The sequence below is a fragment of the Lathyrus oleraceus genome, chromosome 2, assembly GCF_024323335.1.
Source record: "Lathyrus oleraceus cultivar Zhongwan6 chromosome 2, CAAS_Psat_ZW6_1.0, whole genome shotgun sequence".
Lineage (NCBI taxonomy): Eukaryota > Viridiplantae > Streptophyta > Magnoliopsida > Fabales > Fabaceae > Lathyrus > Lathyrus oleraceus.
Genome location: NC_066580.1, coordinates 67,119,231 through 67,140,465, shown reverse-complemented (window position 1 = coordinate 67,140,465; position 21,235 = coordinate 67,119,231).

Genomic DNA, 21,235 nt, shown 5'->3' with positions numbered 1-21,235 from the left:
CCTCAAAATTCAACTCCACGTATCTCTCTATATATTTGGAGTTATGTTAAATTAAGGTGATATTCGTGATCTATGCTATTTTTTCTTTAAGATCATGTCCTCCTTTTTCATTTATGTTATGGTGATGAAAGAACCAGTCCGGCCAGGGTCATCAGAGAAGATGATCGGCCTTTGGCTCCGGCGATGAGCTGGAAGTGTTCTGAGTCATTGGATGGATTCAAAATATTTTAATCAGGGACGTTACTTGTGATGACCAAGTGTGTAGCGCGCTGACTAGCGTGCACCATGGAACGCGCGTTTCTCACCACTTGATCTGCCACCTCAATTAATGAGGGAGATCAAGTGGTCCACGTTTTTTTTGAGTATCTGATTTTTATTTTTATTTCTCCTATTTTCATTAATTCATATTAATTTTAATATTGATCCAAAAAATATGAGAGTTTCACCAAAAAAATTTAAATAAAATCCTCTTTCATTTTCTGAATTAAAATTATTTTTTGGATCATTATTAATATATTTCATGATTTAATTGATTTTGTGAATAGTTTTAATTGTTTAAAAATACTTTTAGGTTTCCAAAAATTATGAAATTTTTTCTCCAAGGTCCTTTGACCTTGTTTGACCTATGATAAATCTCATGGTCATTTCTTTGGTGTTTTGATGAGGTTTTAGGAAATTGACCAATCATATTTAATTTAATGCATTATTTTTCTTATATTTAATTGATTAAATTCCAAATCAATTGTGTAGAGCCATTTTAATTGACTTTGTGAGTTTGACTTGTGTTGTTGGGCTTTGGTCAAGGTTGATTTGACTTTGTTAGGTTAAGATCATTGGATTTAGGGGACTGATGGAATGTATATTCCATCTCCCAAAATGAATGAATGATCTTAACTTGGTAAAAGTCCTCCTTTGTCCAATTTGTGTTTGATCCATTCCCCCTCCCTGTTCATCTTATTCCCCTTCTTTGTGCATTCACGTCATGGACCTATAATATCTCTATATCCTAAGGCTAGTTGATTGCAAAATCAACATAAGTATGGATGATTTTAGGTCCCCCATTTTGCATATTATTTTTGTGTGTGGTATATTTCATGAGCATAGTTCATTATACTATGTCTCTAACATGCATTAACACCAAAATTCTATTTTCCGACCTCAAATAGTTGTGACTTCTACATAAGTCCAATTACAATTGCTTAACATAACGCTAAATTTTGACACAAAAGGCATAGCATTCTAGTTAGTGATATTGTAAGTCTCCACTCTTTCATGGTATTGTGTGGAAACTTGGCCTTTTTTCCTTCCTTTATAAGATGTTTTGGTTCAAGGATCCATGCTTGTGATAAGTGGGTTGAGTGTTCTCCAAAGAATGACTTAGAACAAAAGCAAAAGCAATACTAATTTCTAACTCATTAACAACTAACATTTAATTTCAAGTTATTTATCTTTAATGCACTTTAATTTTTTAAGCTTTATTCATTTTGCCATTATTCATACCATTCTAGTTGTTTATGTTCATTTCATTTTCCCTTTGTCCATTTGGACCATATTTTGTGATATATTGAAATTTGTATATATTGTGATGGTTTGTGTGGTCTTTGACCATTAATGTACATAATAAGAACAAAAACTCTAAAAAACATTTTGTGTGGACTGTTGGTTTGATCTGAGACAATTGGACTTAGAATTTAGGCAACCATCCCTATGCAAAGGACTTGGCAAATGCCAACTTTAATGAAATCAAGTGCTTGTGAAGTGAAAATTCATCTGATACAATATTGAAGATCCATTTGAGTTCATTTGCAACATGATCATTATGAAGCTGTTATTTTGAACCTGTGACTTATGCCATCTTTTGAAGTCATCTGCTACATGGGCAAATTTTGAAGAAGATCATGGAGTTTATAAGCTTGGATGTGGCTATCTTTATTTGATGCCTTTCTCTTTATATTGCTACTGGCTTATTGATATCGCTTGATTCTAAAGTCTAAGGGAAATTTGGGTTTCTATAATACATTCTTGTCTATTGGATTGTAGCCCATTGGTCAGATCTTTTCAACTCTTAACTTTTAAATTTGTGCTTAGGATTAGTCTCTTCATCTCCTCCCCATTTATTTAATTTCAAAATCTCTCCCTCCTTTTAAAAATCTTCTTTGCTTATGTCTGTTTTCTAAACTTTGACCATTTTGCAAACTAGAAACTTTGGCCTTATGCCATTGCATTTTTAAACTCTTTTCTTAATCAAACTTGTAAATAAACTTAACTATACTTGACTTAAAATTTTCAAAACAAATTCCAAAAAGAACTAACACTCATTCAAACCTTTTTAGGCCTCTTGTGCCTTTCAAACTTAATTTTTTGTTAAAAACAATGCATCCACTTTGAGATTGGTACCATGAACTACGAGGTTTTGATCCCTCATTTTTATGTTGGTACGTAGGCACAAGCCCGAAGGTCTTGTCAAACACAAAAATATAATTAATGAATTCTTCTCTCATCCCCCCGTTCCATTTGTTTGCAAATATCATTTGTACAAAACACATATGCACACAAGAAAGGGCTCCCTAGGAGTAACCTTCCCTCTGTGTAACCAACCCCCTTACCTGTAATCTGTGTCATTTTATTAGTTTTGATTTGAAAACTTCTTATTTTTGGGTTTTGTTCGTACTTTTCCCTTTTCCCTTGGAAACAATAAAAGCGCGGTGGCGAGTCTTGTTTATTTGACGTCTAGCTTATCCATAGCTCGATGGTCATGAATTTACCGCTACAGAAGACCAAAGCATTCTCACCAGAGCCTCATTTGGGCGTGGTATTGCCATACAAACTCTTACGTGTCAGGTGCCACGAGAGTTAACACGACTATCCACTCTAACCTATGTGTCACTGGCCTGAGTAGTGGGCTTTTTACCTTATAGTAACATCCCACCCAACTTGCAAACAGAAAATCCAACAACCAACACAACAACAATATCCAAAGTATGAAGAGTAATGAAATGCAATGAAATGCAATGAGTAAGTGAAACATAAATAAATAAACACCTAATGAAAATAAAACAGTCAAGAGCTAGGACTGACTTGCTTAGGGAATTCCCAGCAGAGTTGCCAGTTGTCACATCTCGGAGAAACACGCACACAAAATAGAGTCGCCACCAATGATATTTATCTCAAGGTAGGGAAAGGAATCACTGAGTAAACATACAAAAGGATGAATCCAATGATCTCGCAACCAAAAGATGGGTAAGGGAGTCTCTTACGCAAGGGGAAGGTATTCACACCCCTCACGTCTGTAGTACTCTATAGGATCCGCTCTTGTTGTTCTAATCAGAAGGGTGTGTTTATTCTAAAACTTACTAACTAAAACGAATTCATGAAAATGGATGAATTACTTACAAAAAAAAAGTTTTTATTATTGCGCTCGCTTAGGTTTTGCAACCCAATGCTTGTGTATCAATAAAGAATCAGAGCACCGTAGTTCTTTTTATGGGTAACCACCCTTATTGAAAATTTATATTAAAAAAGCCAAGTGGAAAAAGAAATTTTGATTGGTTGATTATTTTGTTGAAAGAATATATCAAATGATCCGCCCAAAGCAGGATGTATTTGATTGGTTGATTTAGAATGTTTTTGGGTTTTGATTAAGAAAAGTTTTGTTTTTAGAATGAGTGAGAAAGAGAAATGGAAAATATAAAGGAATTCTAAAGAAAAAACCCTAATGTTGGCATAATAGTGGTCCTAAAGTTAGGATAAGAGGGAGACATCTACCTGAGTTAGCATGCAAAGATTGACCTAGAGTTAAGGATCAAAGGGGGTCTACCTAATGTTGTCATGCTTGGTTAACAAACCTAAAGTCTAATTTATTTCAAATGTAACCAAGAATGAACTAAAGAAATCCTATGGGGAACATGTTATACACACAAAAAATAAATAAAAAGGATAAAAGAAGAAGACAACTCCATATCAAGTCATGGTGAAAGAAGAGTAATAACAATCCATATCATGTCATGGGGGGAAGATAAAAGAATATAAAAGCAAAGAAATCCATATCAAGTCATGGGAAAATAGATGAAAGATAACAGAGTAAGCCATATCAAGTCATGGAAAGACGATACAAGCCATAACAATCCATATCAAGTCATGGAAAGAACAGATAGAAGGTAAACAGAGTAATCCATATCAAGTCATGGTACCAAAGGATAGAAACTAAACAAATAATATCAAGTCATGTAAGAGTAGATGAAATATAAATAAAGTAATCCATATCAAGTCATGGAAGAAGGATACAAGCAAATGACAAGTTATCAAATCAAAATGAGCAGTAACATCACATCCAAATAAACATAAGGACATGTCTTACATCTAAAGGACATGCATATATGGTTTAAGCATCAAAGCATACAATCATCATGTAAATTTGTAAAGTGAAATGAACACAAGTATGTGGATAAGTTGGACATGACAAATGGCATGGTAAACGAGTGAGATCAAAAACATAGACATGAAGTCGATAAAACTCAAGACATCACAAAGGAATTATAAACAACACTCGAAGATTGATAAAAGTAGTGATCAAAATCAAACCCTAGGCATGATCCTAAAAGCCAATACAATTCAAGCAAACATAGATGAAGTAGAATTATGTGGAAAAAATGGTATCAAACCACATGTGTCAGAAGTATATGACATACTAAATTCCACATACAAGTCAATTCAAGCATAATGAATGAATCATATAAAATATGCTCCAAGATAGGCCAAAAGATAGGCAACCAATCATATAAGTTCAAATAAGCTTAAACAACAAGTAATCAAATAATGAAAGTATGCACATGACATCAAGGGGTTTTGTGACTTGTACGATAATTTAACTCAAGATCAGGTTCAAGAATACCAAAACTTCACACATACATCAAAGTTAAGTAACTTGATAAACAAGTAAACATATCATCCTAGAAATGGAATCTTTTATCAAATATCAACAAGATGAACAAAGATTAAAAGAGGGATGTTTATAGGTTATGAGACAATAGCAGAGTCCTCTTCAAAGCATAAAATACAACTTCCCAATTTCAAGAGGTATCAACAAACCAACAAACTCAAAGTCCATGTACAACTAGTAAGTCAAAAGGTAGACATCATCCAAGCAAGGAATCCTTTGTTCAACCTGTTGGTGTAAGCCCTAGAGGCCAATACTTTTGGTACTTGTATCGAATTATTTATTAATAATAAAAGGCTTTTTCTTTATTATGTTTGTTTAATAAAGTCCCTAGAATAACTAGTCCGTTTAATGTATCAAGTGTGACTTAATCATGAGATCACATTAAACATAAGGAGACTATTCTTAAAATATCCGTAGTCGCGCTTTATTGTGAAGTGGGATAACATTAAAGAATTAAGACTATTATGTATATAGACCGATGATCACATCTCATGGATCATGGATAAGGATTTATCAAGTCTTAAACATATGTATGAAAATTAAGAGTAATATTTATGCTGGATTGACCCACTATGAGAATATTATATAGAATGTTATGCAAAGTGTCATAAGTTGTTCTCATGGTGATAATGGTGTATACCACCCTTCGACCTGAAACCACTATGGACCCTAGATGTAGGGCCGTGTGCCTTATTGTTGATCAAATATTCTCCGTAACTGGATGACCATAAAGACAGTTGATGGGTACTCCACGAAGCATGTTGAGGGACATGAGTGACCTAGATTGAATTTGCCCATCCTGCGTAACAGGATAAATGTCTATGGGCCCAATATTGAACTGGACAAGGATGACACGATTTATGCCTTGTGTTCAATATAGACATAAGGGCAAAAGGGTAATTGCACACATAAGTATTATCACAAAAGGATTTGTCAGATCACATGACATTTTTGTGTCTTGGGTAGTAGTGATGTGTTGCTAGATACCGCTCACTGTTTATTATGTTAAACACGTGATTTAATATAATTGCCAATGCCACGAAAACCTACAGGGTCACACACAAAAGGACGAATTGATGAGAGATAGAGTAACTAAGGAACACCTTAAGGTACGGTGCCCTTAAGTAAATTGTAGAACATCATAAGGTACGGTGTACTTAAGTAGAATATGAAATATGGTAAGGTACCACGCACTTAAGTGATTTTGGCATAATATAAGATATGGGCCACATACACTTAAGTGGGTTTTTTAGCTTGTAGCCCACACAAGTGGTTCTATAAATAGAACCCTTGTGCAGAAGCATTTATGCAATTGTAATTTCGTTTCTCTCTCTCTCTCAAAGCCTTCATTCGTAGCAGCTAGCATTGAGATTGAAGGAATCCATTCGTGTGGACTGAGTAGAGGCATTGTCACCATTCAACGTTCGTGATCGCTCCGTAGATCTGCATCAAAGGTTTCAATCGCCACAAGAAGTAACAATTCTATCACTAATCGTTCCCATTCGTAAGGATCATTAAAGGAGAAAATTTTAAATTCTGCTGCATTTTGGATCGCTCTTCTCCTTCAGTGGTATCAGAGCCTGGTTACGAAACCATGCATCTAATAGTTGTTTATTTTTTGTATTTTCTGTATTAAGACGATTAAAAGACAGAATGAATCAAAGAATAAACGAGTAATTAAATTTGGCATCATGGGTGTATGATTTGGATGATTGATGTTGATTATGCTTCGGAATCCGACGTTAGTATGGTGAAGCAGCGATACATCGATCGTCCATAGGTTACGCAATTGAGATCGATCAAGTTATATATATGATATAAGTAATCCTGATTCAAAATACGTATATATGATATACTATTTCTGTTTCATTCATTCAAACACTTAATGGTTGTTTTCCTTTGAGCGATCAATGGTCATTTTCTTCTTGATCCGACATTAGTATGGTGAAGCAATGACGTGTTGATCAATCATACTGAATTAACAATCGAGGTGTGTTTGACGGTCTAAAATTGGTGTAGTAGGGTTCATGACGGTACAAGGGTTGTGTTGTCAAAGAGTTATGCAATTAGGGTTCTGACTGCGCAAGAGTTGTGCTTTAAAGTATCAAATGTTGATGCAAAAAACAACGTCAATTTCAAATGAATTGTTCGCTGACCGGGCAGCGGAACCCCCGACTAACTCTGCGTAGTGTGATCGGTCACCGGAATTTAATTTGGTTTATTTAATTAACAGAATTTAAATTAATAATAATAATGTGTTTATTATTATTGTCTTGTGGTGATCGGTTATGGCCTTACTTTTCCTTTATTTTGTTTTGGGATTTTAAAATACGATCTGCGTGTCGTGCCTCTCTTTTAATCTCTTAATGTAACTTCTTTTCTCATCTAACTCCCTCGTATGTAAAACGAGTTTATTTTATGTAATGTAATGTTATGAAGAAATAGTAGAATACAATATCAAAGGAGGACACCCTTGAAGATCTTGCTTGGAGAAGCTTAGATCGTTATTAGGATAGCTTAGGTTCTCTCATTGGCTTGGGAGAACAATTGCGCTAGGGGCCATAACTGTTTCATTTTGTATGTATGTTGATGCATGTGAGAGACGATTTACATGATAAATAAGCCGGTGAGATCAGAATTATTGTAAATTCCCTCAAATTAAATATTAAGTTTATGCTTTCGAAGTTTTAGCACTCATCAAGACTAGTATCGAATAATGTAGGTTTCGCCTAGGTGCATGTTTTATATTAGTAAGGTGCGATGGGATAATTGTAATATCCAATTGCTAAAATAATGGGTCAAACTTAACTAAACAAATTATAATAAGATTATATATGTTTAGAAGCACGAATTGAAAATAATCCATGTGATGGATTGGAATAAGGAGTTATTCACCCAACTAAAGTATTCGAGAGTTGTATTAGATACAATTGGAAGGGGTTCCTACCTAAATAACCTAGTTTTATGTAATCCGCCTACGCAGAGTTAAAACAAAGTGAAATGTGGATCTTGACCCACTAGAAAATCTTCCAACGGGATTTTTCGAATCAAATGGTGAGGGTCATTTGTTTTGAGTAAAATAGTGGGAGCATATTTAATTAAAGGCATAATTAAATATGTTATTGATACTTATATTTTCATTATTTTCATGTAGATTACCATGACAAAAAACTCCTCTAACAACATTTTGCGATCAATCCTTGACAAGGAAAAATTGTCTGGGACAAATTTTCTGGATTGGCACCGAAATCTGAGGATTGTCCTCAAACATGATAGAAAGCTGTATGTCTTGGAGAAACTTGTTCCTGAAGAGGAACCTCTTAGTTTTGCACCTAACGCAGAAAGAGATGCTTATAAGAAGCATGTCGATGATGCCAATGAAACTGCTTGCCTCATGCTAGCTTCCATGAACTCAGAGTTGCAAAAGCAACATGAGAACATGGCAGTGTTCGATAATGTCAAACACCTGAAGATGCTCTATCAAGAGCAAGCAAAGCATGAAAGGTTTGAAGTTTCAAAAGCCCATTTTCAAGGCAAGTTAGCTAAGGGAGCCCCTATAGGTCCCCATGTGCTCAAGATGATTGGGTATGTGGAGAACCTTGAGAGGTTGGGTTTTCCCCTGGGAAAGGAACTTGCGACTGATTTGATCTTGCAATCGTTGCCAGATAGATTCAATCAATTTGTCCTTAATTTCAATATAAATGATATGGACTAATCTCTCCCTGAACTGCTAGCCATGTTAAGAACTGCCAAGTAGAATCCGAAGTCAAAAGGGAAGTCCATTCTGATGATTGGAAATGGAAAGAGACAGAATAAAAGACCCATCAAACAGGGTGATAAAGGGAAAGGGAAGGAAGTTGCCAAACCCAAACCCATTGTTACTGCTTTGAAGCCTAGTGGAGGCATAGTAAAGGAAGGCACCTGCTTCCATTGCGGTAAGACCGGACACTGGAAGAGAAACTGCCCAAAGTACCTGGAAGATAAGAAGAATGGAGTATAGACTTCGACTTCAAGTATTTTTGATATTGAAATTAATTTATCTACTTCTGCATCATGGGTATTAGATACTGGATGCGGTTCTCATATTTGTACCAATGTACAGGAGCTAAAAAGGAGTAGAGATTTGGAAAAAGGTGAAGTTGACCTACGAGTTGAAAATGGAGCAAAGGTTGTTGCTTTAGCCGTAGGAACTTATGTATTGACTTTACCTAGTGGTTTAATAATTCAGTTAGAGAACTGTTATTATGTACCTGCAATTAGCAGGAATGTTATTTTCGTTTCTTGTTTAAACAAATTTGGTTTTTCATTTATAATAAAGAACAATTGTTGCTCCATTTATTTGAATGATATATTCTATGCTACTGCACAAATTAACAATGGACTATATATCCTTAATCTTGAAATGCCAATTTATAACATTAATACTAAAAGGATAAAACCTAATGAGTTAAATCCAACTTACCTTTGGCATTGTAGATTAGGGCACATAAATGAGAAACGCATTTCTAAACTCCATAAAGATGGACTCTTGGACTCTTTTGATTATGAATCATATGAGACATGCAAATATTGTTTAATTGGAAAGATGACAAAGTCTCCATTCACAGGAAAAGGTGAAAGAGCTAATGATCTTTTGGCCCTCATACATACTGATGTATGTGGACCATTGAACATACCAGCCAGAGGAGGTTTTCAATACTTCATCATATATACTGATGATTTTAGTAGATATGGTTATGTGTATTTAATGAAACACAAATTAGAGCCCTTTGAAAAGTTCAAGGAATTCAATAATGAAGTACAAAACCAAATAGGTAAGAATATTAAAACTCTTTGATCAGATCGAAGTGGTGAATATTTAAGCCTATAGTTTGATGACCATCTGAAAGAGTGTGGGATCCTATCCTAACTTAGTCCTCCTGGAACACCTCAATGGAACGGTGTATCTGAGAGAAGAAATCGAACCTTGTTAGACATGGTCCGATCCATGATGAGTCACACCAATCTTCCAAACTCGTTTTGGGGACATGCTCTCTTGGCAGCAACTTACACACTTAACCGTGTTCCATCCAAAAAGGTTGAGAAGACACCATATGAGAGATGGAGTGGTAAGAAACCACATATGTCTTACATGAAGATTTGGGGTTGCGAAGTTTATGTGAAACGACAAATTTCAACTAAGCTTGAGCCCAAATCTGACAAATGCTTTTTTGTGGGGTATCCTAACGAAACAAGAGGGTATTACTTCTACAATCCTTCTGAGGGAAAAGTGTTTGTCGCTCAAACTTGAGTTTTCCTAGAAAAGGATTTTATTTCCAAAGGAATCAGTGGGAGGAAAGTAGATCTTGAAGAAATTCAAGAATCACAAAGCATTGATACACCTATGGAGGAATTAAAGCAGGAAACACAAGTAGTTGTGGAAGAGCAACTTGCTCAAGTAGAACAAGACCAACGTAGGTCAAGCAGGATACGTAACCTACCTGAGAGATATGGATATCTCATAAGTGATCAAGGTAATGTATTACTCATGGATCAAGATGAGCCTGTGACCTAACAAGAGGCCATAACTGGTCCCGAGTCTGAGAAGTGGCTAAAAGCCATGAAATCTGAAATGGATTCCATGTACACAAACCAAGTTTGGACCTTGGTATAGCCTCCTGTAGGATTTAACCCTATAGGATTCAAGTGGGTATTCAAAAATAAGACTAACATGGATGGTAAAGTACATACCTATAAGGCAAGACTGGTTGCAAAAGGATATAAACAAATTCATGGGGTTGACTATGACGAAACCTTTTCACCAGTTGCAATGCTTAAATCTGTTCAGATTTTACTTGCTATCGCTGCATATCATGATTATGAAATATAGAAGATGGATGCCAAAACTGATTTCCTTAATGGGAATATTCTTGAGGATGTGTACATGACACAACCTGAAGGATTTTACATACCAGAAGAAGCCCAAAAGATATGTAAGTTACAAAGATTAATCTATGGATTGAAGCAAGCTTCCAGAAGCTGGAATCTTTGTTTTGATGAAACAGTAAAACAATACGGATTCATCAAGAATGAAGATGAGCCTTGTGTCTACAAGAAGGTTAGTGGGAGCATGACCGTCTTCCGGGTATTATATGTAGATGACATATTACTCATTGGAAACGATGTCCCAACCCTACAACAAGTAAAGTCTTGGTTGGGGAAATGATTTTCTATGAAGGACATGGGTGAAGCAACCTATATATTAGGAATCAGGATCTATAGAGATAGATCACAAAAACTGCTTGGCCTAAGTCAGAGTACATACATAGACAAAGTGTTGAGACACTTTAATATGCATGATTCCAAGAAAGGATTCATACCTATGCAACATGGCCTGTGTCTATCAGAAACACAATCCCCTTCAACTAAGGAAGAAAGGGATCACATGAATAAGATTCCATATGCATCTACAATAGGATCTTCATGTATGTCATATTATGTACTCGACCAGATGTCTCGTATGCTTTAAGTGCAACGAGTAGGTGCCAATCTGTCCCGATGATACTCATTAGGTAGTTGTCAAGAATATCGTTAAGTATTTGAGAGGGACTAAGGACTCATTCTTGATATATGGAGGTCAGGAAGAGCTTGATGTAATTGGATACACCGATGCTAGCTTCCAGATAGATAAGGATGACTTTAGATCGCAAGCTGGCTGTGTGTTTTGCTTAAACAGTGGCGCTGTGAGCTGGAAAAGGTCAAAGCAAGATATAGTTGTTGATTCTACAACCGAGGCCGAGTATATTGTTGCCTCAAGTGCAACAAAGGAAGCTGTTTGGATCAAAAAGTTCATTAGTGAACTTGGCATAATTCCTAGCATTGTGGATCCCATTGGTCTCTATTGTGATAACAATGGTGCTATCGCACAAGCTAAGGAGCCTAGATCTCACAACGATCCAAACACGTGCTTAGGCAATATCACCTCATTCGAGAGATAATAGATAGAGGAGATGTGAAAATATGCAGAGTACCTACACTTGACAATATTGTTGACCCACTGACAAAGCCTCTTGCACAGCAGAAGCATGATGGCTATACTAGATTTATATGCATTAGGGGTATGCCTGATTGGCTATAGTGTTAGTGGGAGATTGTTGGTGCTTAGGCATTATTTATTAATATTAAAAGGCTTTTTCTTTATTATGTTTTTTTAATAAAGTCCCTAGAATAGCTAGTCCGTTTAATGTATCAAGTGTGACTTAATCATGAGATCATATTAAACATAAGAACACTATTCTTAAAGTATCCGTAGTCGAGCTTTATTATGAAGTGGGATAACATTAAAGCATTAATACTATTATGTATATAGACTGATGATCACATCTCATGGATCATGGATAAGTATTTATCAAGTCTTAAACATACGTATGAATATTAAGAGTAATATTTATACTGGATTGACCCGCTATGAGAATACTATATAGAATGTTAAAGTGTCATAAGTTATTCTCATGGTGATAATAGTGTATACCACCCTTCGACCTGAAACCACTATGGACCTTAGATGTAGAGTCGAGTGCCTTATTGCTGATCAAACATTGTCCGTAACTGGATGACCATAAAGATAGTTGATGGGTACTCCACGAAGCATGTTGAGGGACATGAGTGACCTAGATGGAATTTTCCCATCCTGTGTAACAGGATAAATGTCTATGGGCCCAATATTGAACTGGACAAGGATGACACGGTCTATGCCTTGTGTTCAATATAGACATAAGGGAAAAAGGGTAATTGCACACATAAGTATTATCACAAAAGGATTTGTTATATCACATGATATTTTCGTGTCTTGGGTAGCAGTTATGTGTTTCTAGATATTGTTCACTGTTTATCATGTTAAGCACGTGATTTAATATAATATCCAATACCTTGAAAACCTACAGGGTCACACACAAAAGGATAGATTGATGAGAGATAGAGTAACTACGGAACACCGTAAGGTACGGTGCACTTAAGTGAATTGTAGAACATCGTAAGTTACGGTGTACTTAAGTAGAATACAAAATATGGTAAGGTACCACACGCTTAAGTGATTTTGGCATAATATAAGATATGGGCCACATACACTTAAGTGGACTTTTTAGCTTGCAGCCCACACAAGTGGTTCTATAAATAGAACCCTTGTGCAGAAGCATTTTTGCAGTTGTAATTTTGTTTCTCTCTCTCTCTCTCTCTCTCTCTCTCTCACACGCAAAGCCTTCATTCGTAGCAGCTAGCACTGAGATTGAAGGAATCCATTCGTGTGGATTGAGTAGAGGCGTTGTCACCATTCAACGTTCGTGATCGCTTCATAGATCTGCATCAAAGGTTTCAATCTCCATGAGAGGTAACGATTCTAATACTGATCATGCCCATTCGTAAGGATCACTAAAGGAGAAATTTTTAAATTCCGCTGCGTTTTGGATCGCTTTTCTCCTTCACAGCCAAAGTAAAAGGGGAATTTAAAATGAAATTGAGACATAAAGAAATGAAATAAGAACAACGTTAAAAAGCACAAGGATGGACCCCAATCTCTTAAGAGCTTCACCATTCACCCAAACTCAAAACTAGGTTAAGAAAAAGAAGAATGTAGCTCATAATGTGTCATCATGATGAATGGCAATGGAATACCATTTCAAGAGTCATAAGACCAAGGTATAAGTATACCAAGACCAAGGAAATCAGAAGTGTAGACAAGGGGAAACAAGTCCAATTGGACTCATAGTACTCAAATTGGAATGCACAAGACACAATCCAAACCATGATCTCAAAAGCAAACAAGTAGAATTCAAGGTGATCAAGAAAAGAAACATCAATTGGAAATACTTAAAAGGGGTCACATGGATGAATTTAAGACCTCTAAATTATGCATAACATGATGAAACCATACACTTAAAATGTAACAAAGATATACTCAAAATTATGTGCACAAGTGTTAAAACAAAACTATCATTCAAGCAATGCATCAATAGTTGATCAAACCAAACCAAACCAAACCCCAAAATAAGACTCAAAAGTAACTTAAAATTATTAATCTTTATGTCAATTGAAAACCCAAATGGCCTATGTTCATGTGTCTAAAAGTGTACAAAATATTGGGCCAAAATTCAAATGGGAAAATTACTAATCAAACCCTAACAAACAAATTAAATTAGTTAAACCTAATTAAATACAATAATTAAAATAAATATTTAAAATAAATCAAAAATTTAAAATTAAAATATGGAAAAATAAATAATAATTAAAGTAACAATTATGAATTAATTGGGAATTTTTGGCATAAGGGATTAAATAAATTAGAAAGAGATAAAATAAATTAAGTAAGTGAAAATGGAAAGGGGCGTATAAGCAAAAGTGAAATGAACTGAATCCAATTGAAATATGCACATAGGCCTAAAACATGGGGGGTGGAGAAAACGAAATCCTCAGGCCCATAGGCCAAACCATTCAAAACCCGGTTTTTGAAATGTGACATTGAAAAATAAACTGAAATATACAAAAAAACATGTGAACATGACCTCAACCGGTTATGTTCCACTTAAGTCACTAGCGAACAAAAAATAGGTACAACCAATCACGACCTGTCAGCACTCATCTTCAACCTCTGATCATGCAAATAATAAACCCTAAACATGATTCCAACAGGTTTACTTCTAATCCAAATAACTCTTCCCACAGTGCATAAAAATGAATGGAATAAAAAACAAAAATGTAGATCTCGTGGAGTACTACAATAATATCTCAAACAAGACTTAAAAACATGGATGGATCATGGAGAAGAAAGGTGTGAAAGTTGAGGAAAACACACTATTTCACAAATATCAGCAAACTCACACATCATATATTCAAGTAATCAGACGAAAATAACATGTTGGGCCAACTTCAAACATCATTCTTAAACAACTCATGGAATGTGCATCTTAAAAATAGAAGAGATGCAATGAGAGAATGACTTACCTAGTAGAGAAGATCCACTGCTTCTTGAGCTTGGAGGAGCTGCAGAAACAAAGCAAATGGAGTTTGGTATTCTTCTGGAAACCGAAATGATGTTGAGTGAGTAATGAAGATGAACTCATAAATGGAAAAATGAAATCCTCAAGTTCAGTGTTGCAGCTTTCGAGTTCTCTTTTCTCAAATGATCTCTCCTTCACAATTAGGTTAAAGTTAGCTTAAATACCATGTTTATGATGAGGTGTCATGCCTTGCTTTGGGACAAAACTGTTGGAGGGCAAGTTAGTCAGCTTATGCAAAAATGAAGTTTTGCATGCAAGGTTGCACTTTGGTTGTTGGAATGTGTGTGTTGTGTCGTTTTTGGAAGAATGATGTGGAATGAGAGAGCTCAGGATTGTGACTCAGTGGAGAGAGAAAAAGACAATCACAAACATTTCCCATTTTGGCCAAGTTTGGACATGGTATGCAAGCATTCAAATCATGTGTTATTGGTCTATTCAAGGAAAAGGGAATGTGTGTTGGTCGTGTGGAACAAACCCTTATGCAAGGGAATGCAATATCATGCACAATTTCAACCAAAAAATATGGTAATAGAGATTGAAACATGTCATCTTTGAACCAAAATAACTTCATGGCCTCTTGGCTAAATGGAGTGAGATAGGACATTTTGGAAAGAGGGGAATAAGGGGAGCATATTTGATGATGGAGGCAAATTGAAACAAAACCTAGAGCTCCTTCAGAAGTAGGCACAAAGATGATTGCTTGGAACTGCATGTCAAAGTGTCAAATATAGGTCACTCTGAGGATATAACTTTCCTTGTCTATAACTTGCTCCTTAAGCTACCAAATAGAAAAATATTTAAAGCAAAAGTGGAGAGAAGATAATGCCCAACAACTCTTATGTTGAGGTCGAATCCAAATGAAGCTTGTAACTTTGTGAAAATTTGACATAAAGTAGGTTGTTTGAAATGACCAAATACTTAGAAAAATTTCACTAAGTATAAAGACCAATCAACCAATCCAAGGTCATGACTTATGAGGGTGATATCTTGAGTTGTGGCTATCCAACTGAATTGATCTTGGAATCAATGGAAAGGGGAGACTTAACATTATGAGCAAACATATAATAACGGATTTGAAATTGTAACCAAGCATCGCCCATCGGTTCTATTCCAGATTCATAACTAGAAAGTTTTTCTGGCCCTTTCCTAATTGGAGCTAAAATTCCAGAAATGAGAAATGCCAAAATAGGAATCAAGATCGATATTATTAGAAATGTCCAAAAAATATCATATTCATAAAGCAAAAACATAAATGTACTCCTATGAATGTGGAAAATATACTGGATTCATATTAATTCTTAGTCGATTTGAATTGAAATTTTCAAATTCTTAGATTCATTAATCTAATCTAAATCAAAATGCTTTGTATTTTATTAAGTTTTCATGTTTGAAGCAATTTGAGATGGAGCCCCTAATGTCCTTAAAATCTGCCATGAACATGCTTGGGAATCCTGACTTGGGACACTTAGAAATTTTCTAAGTGTTGGGACAATTGAGTGAATTTGAAACACCTCACTTTAAACAACCATAACTAGAGCCATGGTGTACCAAATGCTTAAATATTTATATATCCTTAAAGCTTGGATAAAGGAGAACAAAATTCATGTTAAGGTCAATTTGGTTTGGAGTCTTGATCACAGGGAACAAAAGCCATGAAAGTAGCTTCTCATTAACATTAAACTTGCCAAAAATAGCAAGTTTCAAAACCCTAATTTCCAATTTAAGTAATTTTCCATTATTCTTGATTTTTGATGAATCTCTTGACTTTTCTTGGTCAAATTTTAATCATAGACCATATTTGACTTGAGGAACACAATATTTACCCAAGGAATCAAAAGTTAACTTTTTTACCTGCTCAATTGACTTTTCCCCAATTGAATCAAACCAATAATCACCTAAGCAATTGAACCTCTTATGAATGGAATTGATGGCCAATCTTCTACACATAGACACTTAGGGACATATAGAATATCATGGAATCAAGTCTTGCTTAAAAAGTCAAAAATAAACTGACTTTATCACAAACCCTAATTTCATTCCAAAAGGACAGTAGATGAGTGCACATCTTCAAAATCTTGACTCCTCTAGGGAGAGTGGAGAAACTTTTGAACAAAGATGTCTCGCATAAGGATATGATAAAGATGATTCAAAAGTGGTCCATAGGTATGCCACGTACTGAGATAATCAACACTCCTAGCTCATGGGTCAAGAGATAAGAGAGTGTGAACAACTTCCATTCTCCTGCAAATCTCATTCAACTGATGAAGTAATGGACCATCTGAGATGTCTTAGGGCATGAGAAAACCCTTGTAGCTTGAATCATCATGAAGTTAAGGATATCTCAACCTCCTTTTCATTGATTATCACCTTTCTTCCTTATGAAGCTTGAAGAAGGTTACAAGAGAGATGCCTCGATCCCAAAATCATAGAACCAATGATTGCATGCATGTTTATGATGATGAAACATAAGCCAATAAGGTAAATAAAAAAGAGAGTAAATTTTAGGGTACAACAACAATCACCAAGGAGAACCGACCACCATCAACACCAATCTAAATTGGGTAAAAACAATCTACCAAGCCTCCAAAAAGATCAAGGACAAGGCATAGCCATGGAGATTAATGTAGCTTTCCTCATCAGACAACTCAGTAGGATGGGCATCCGTCCTCCCAAAAGTAGCTAGACCAACAGAGGCTAGAAAAAGAAATAAGTGGTGGCTACCCCGCCTGGTTATGTTTTCTCAACCTCACTTATATTAAATATTATGATTGTATAACTATCATCCTTATGTACAAGGATATTATAAAATTATAAATGAACTATGCCATTTTACAGATTGTTTGTTTTTTTCTTTTTACGTATATTAACGACAATTCTGGGATAGGACGTACGAGCTCGAGGCTCAGTACACCAAAACTCAGGGTGCTTCCTGGTATGCTTTGTATGTAGGGATATATCAGTCTATTTCCCAGTTAAAGTTATGAGTGATGTCATAGACACTTTGTACATCCAACTACAACAATCAATTCCTCACCTAAAGTCAGGGTTTCTGCTTAAGAATCTTTGAGGGAAAACCTCGTAAGTTCACAAAGATCTAGATTCATGCACTCAAGATCCTGTAAATGCACCTTCAACGGGTAAAAAATAATTTCATTCCAAAAATAACACTATATATACATACATGCTTCCATTACAAGGTATTATACATGCAATACACAAAAAGGATGAAGATTCTAGGGAGGGATGACATGTCTACTTCCGCAGAGAAATGATCTTTCCATCTTTAACCACTTGATATGGTCGAATTTATTCCCTGGAGATATTCAAAAGATGGAGAAAATTCTCCACTTGTTATAAAGCATTCTCAGACGACTCTAAAATTGCCTCAAGGGTATCACTCGTACAATCAGCCAATTTCCGAGTCACCAAAGTGTTATGAAGGCACGAAGACTCTGATTTACTTTAAGAAGATGACAAACTCTCTCGGATAGAACTCAGTGCTTGGATTCTTGTTCACCACGATCTTCACTAGATGAGTCACGTGGTCGGAGGAGAGTGCTGAAAAGCCATGATCTTCACCAGACGTGAATAATGTTCCCTATCAGAAATCGAACCTCAGTCTAGTTCATAGGAAACAACTCAACACATATCCCTTCTACTTCATCTCCTATGGCAGATGTAACACCCCATATTGCTTTTAGGATTACCGAGTGACCCCATAAACCAACACGGGTCTTTTCAGCATGCTTTTCCTTACTCTCCTTCCCAAAAGGTCGCACATCCAAATACTACTCCTGGTCAAGCACATTTAACTATGGATTTCTTATTTGTTAGGATACTTGGAAAAAATGCATCTTGTTACTATAGGCAGTACCAATCAATCCTTATAAGCCTTCCTTCAACCATGCAGTCTCATGCCTACACAAATTTAGGATCCCTCTCATTCCGAAGTGAATTTGGTTTTTTCCTTGAAGCTGCTAGGAGCCGCTCATTGTCATTCCTGATGCACCAGCGACCACTTCTTGCCCTCGCCGGCCTCGGGTGTTACATGCCCACCATCTCCCGCTTGGTTCGTCCCTGAACCATATTTTATTGGCACAACTTCAGAATCCCTCTCATTTCAATGTGAATTCGTTTTTTTCTCTAGAAGCTGCTAGGAGCAGCTCATTATCATGCCTTATGCACAAGAGACCACTCCCCTCCCTCCTCATCCTCAGGTGTTACATGCCCACCAGCTTCAGCTTGGTTTGTCTCCGAACCACGTCGTATTGAGAGAGGTCTGCTCTGATACCATTTGTAATGCCCCAAACTAATTTCAAGATTATTGGATGACCCCACAAACTAACACGGGTCTTTTCAGCATACTTTTTCCTCACTAACATATTTTTCGAGAAACTTCCTAGAGGGTCACCCATCCAAATACTACTCCAGGTCAAACAAGCTTAACTATGGAGTTCCTATTTGTTAGGCTACCAAAAAGAAGATACATTATGTTAGTATAGGTAGTACCAATCAATCCTTATAAGTCTTCCTTCAACCATGCAGTCCCATACCTGCACAACTTCGAGATCCCTCTCATTCCGAGGTGAATTTGGTATTTTCTTAGAAGCTTCTATGAGCCACTCATTTTCATGCCTTGTGCACTGGCGACCATTCCCCACCCTAGTCGGGCTTGGGTGTTACGGTGAAAACTATAGCATGATCTACAGGGCCAATAGGAATGACAAGAAATAAAATATCTTTAGAAGGTTGAACTCCAAAAGGGTCCCAAATCCATAAACAGTCGGATCCATATAGACCAACCCTCAGCTACGTTTCTGGGCCACGGGGCTACAACTACATTTAGAGAGATGAAAGAAAAGGGTCACATAAGGCTTACCGTTCAGATATTCACACCAATACTAGTAAGCCTTCATGTATGCCAAGATGGTAGGGTAAAGTTACAAAAGAGTCATAGGAAAATGCTTCAGAACTTCTATTTCAAAGACATTCAAGGGGAGATGAAGACCCATGATCGAGAAAGTATATTCATAGAAAGGAATGGAAGAATCACCATACTTGTTGCATATCTTTCATCCCCATGGGGACTCAAGACTCCCTAGTAAGAAGGTGGACCAACTTCGGTAAAGGCTCGTCAAAACCGTCCACCTTAGTAAAAGAAGAAATGATGGAAGAGTAGACAGAATCCACCCAAGAATATGGCATACTCTTCTGGGAATTTTGAGCACTCTTCTATGATTATTTTCCCATTATGTACTAACTTTTCATATATATGAAACTCGAGCACCGAAGAGGAATATAAGTGCTAAAATAGGAAAACGACTCAAATAAAGCAATGTTGATTATTTAAGGACTTTATTATAGCATGCAAAAGAAAATATACTATATCAAATGCCTCAAATTACTCACATAAAACGCTTGAGTGTTTCAGTTCCCAAGAGTTTCAATGATGGAATTTTCGAAAACACGTTTGAAGCATGGAGCATTAAATGCATGAATTCCCTAGAATTAGAAAAGTTTTTCTTTTGATTGTCCAAAGTTGATTAACGAAATGGTCAGAACAAGAGGTAGACATTACAAGCCATCGCCTTGTTGCACATGAATAATAGCTTGGGGATAACTGTTTTGGGCCAACCACCGTGACGAAGCAATAATCCTTCAAGAATCTTATCATCATACGAGAGTTATCATTCTAATGATTACAAAGGATATCAACTGCAAGTATGTCTAATGGATCTCTGTAATCCACTAATAATAAATAGCAAGTTCACTCTCTCTCTCTCTCTCTCTCTCTCTCTCTCTCTCTCTCTCTCTATATATATATATATATATATATATATATATATATATATATATATATATATATATATATATATATATATATATATATATATATATATATATATCTCATTCAGTTTCACTTTACTCTTCTTCCTCACATACTGACTTGAGCGTTGAAGTGCTAACCTTCCAAGTCCCCCACTCCATCCCATCTAAAGCCTTTATCCAGGATCACAATCATTTCTCAACTCATTTATGATTCCTAAACGGATTAACTTTGTCAAAGTTCATTTATTTTAATTTTTTTATGACAAAATTAGCAAGTGTATTAATTGTTATCGAAGTAATAAAGTTTATAAGTTGTCTCCACAGGGATTGCTCTATTATAACAAGGTGATTCAAGTGCTAATGGAGTTAAATAAGGGGGGGTGTCAAGATTTTAATTTTCATAAATAAATTGTATAAATGAATTATTGGAAAATTG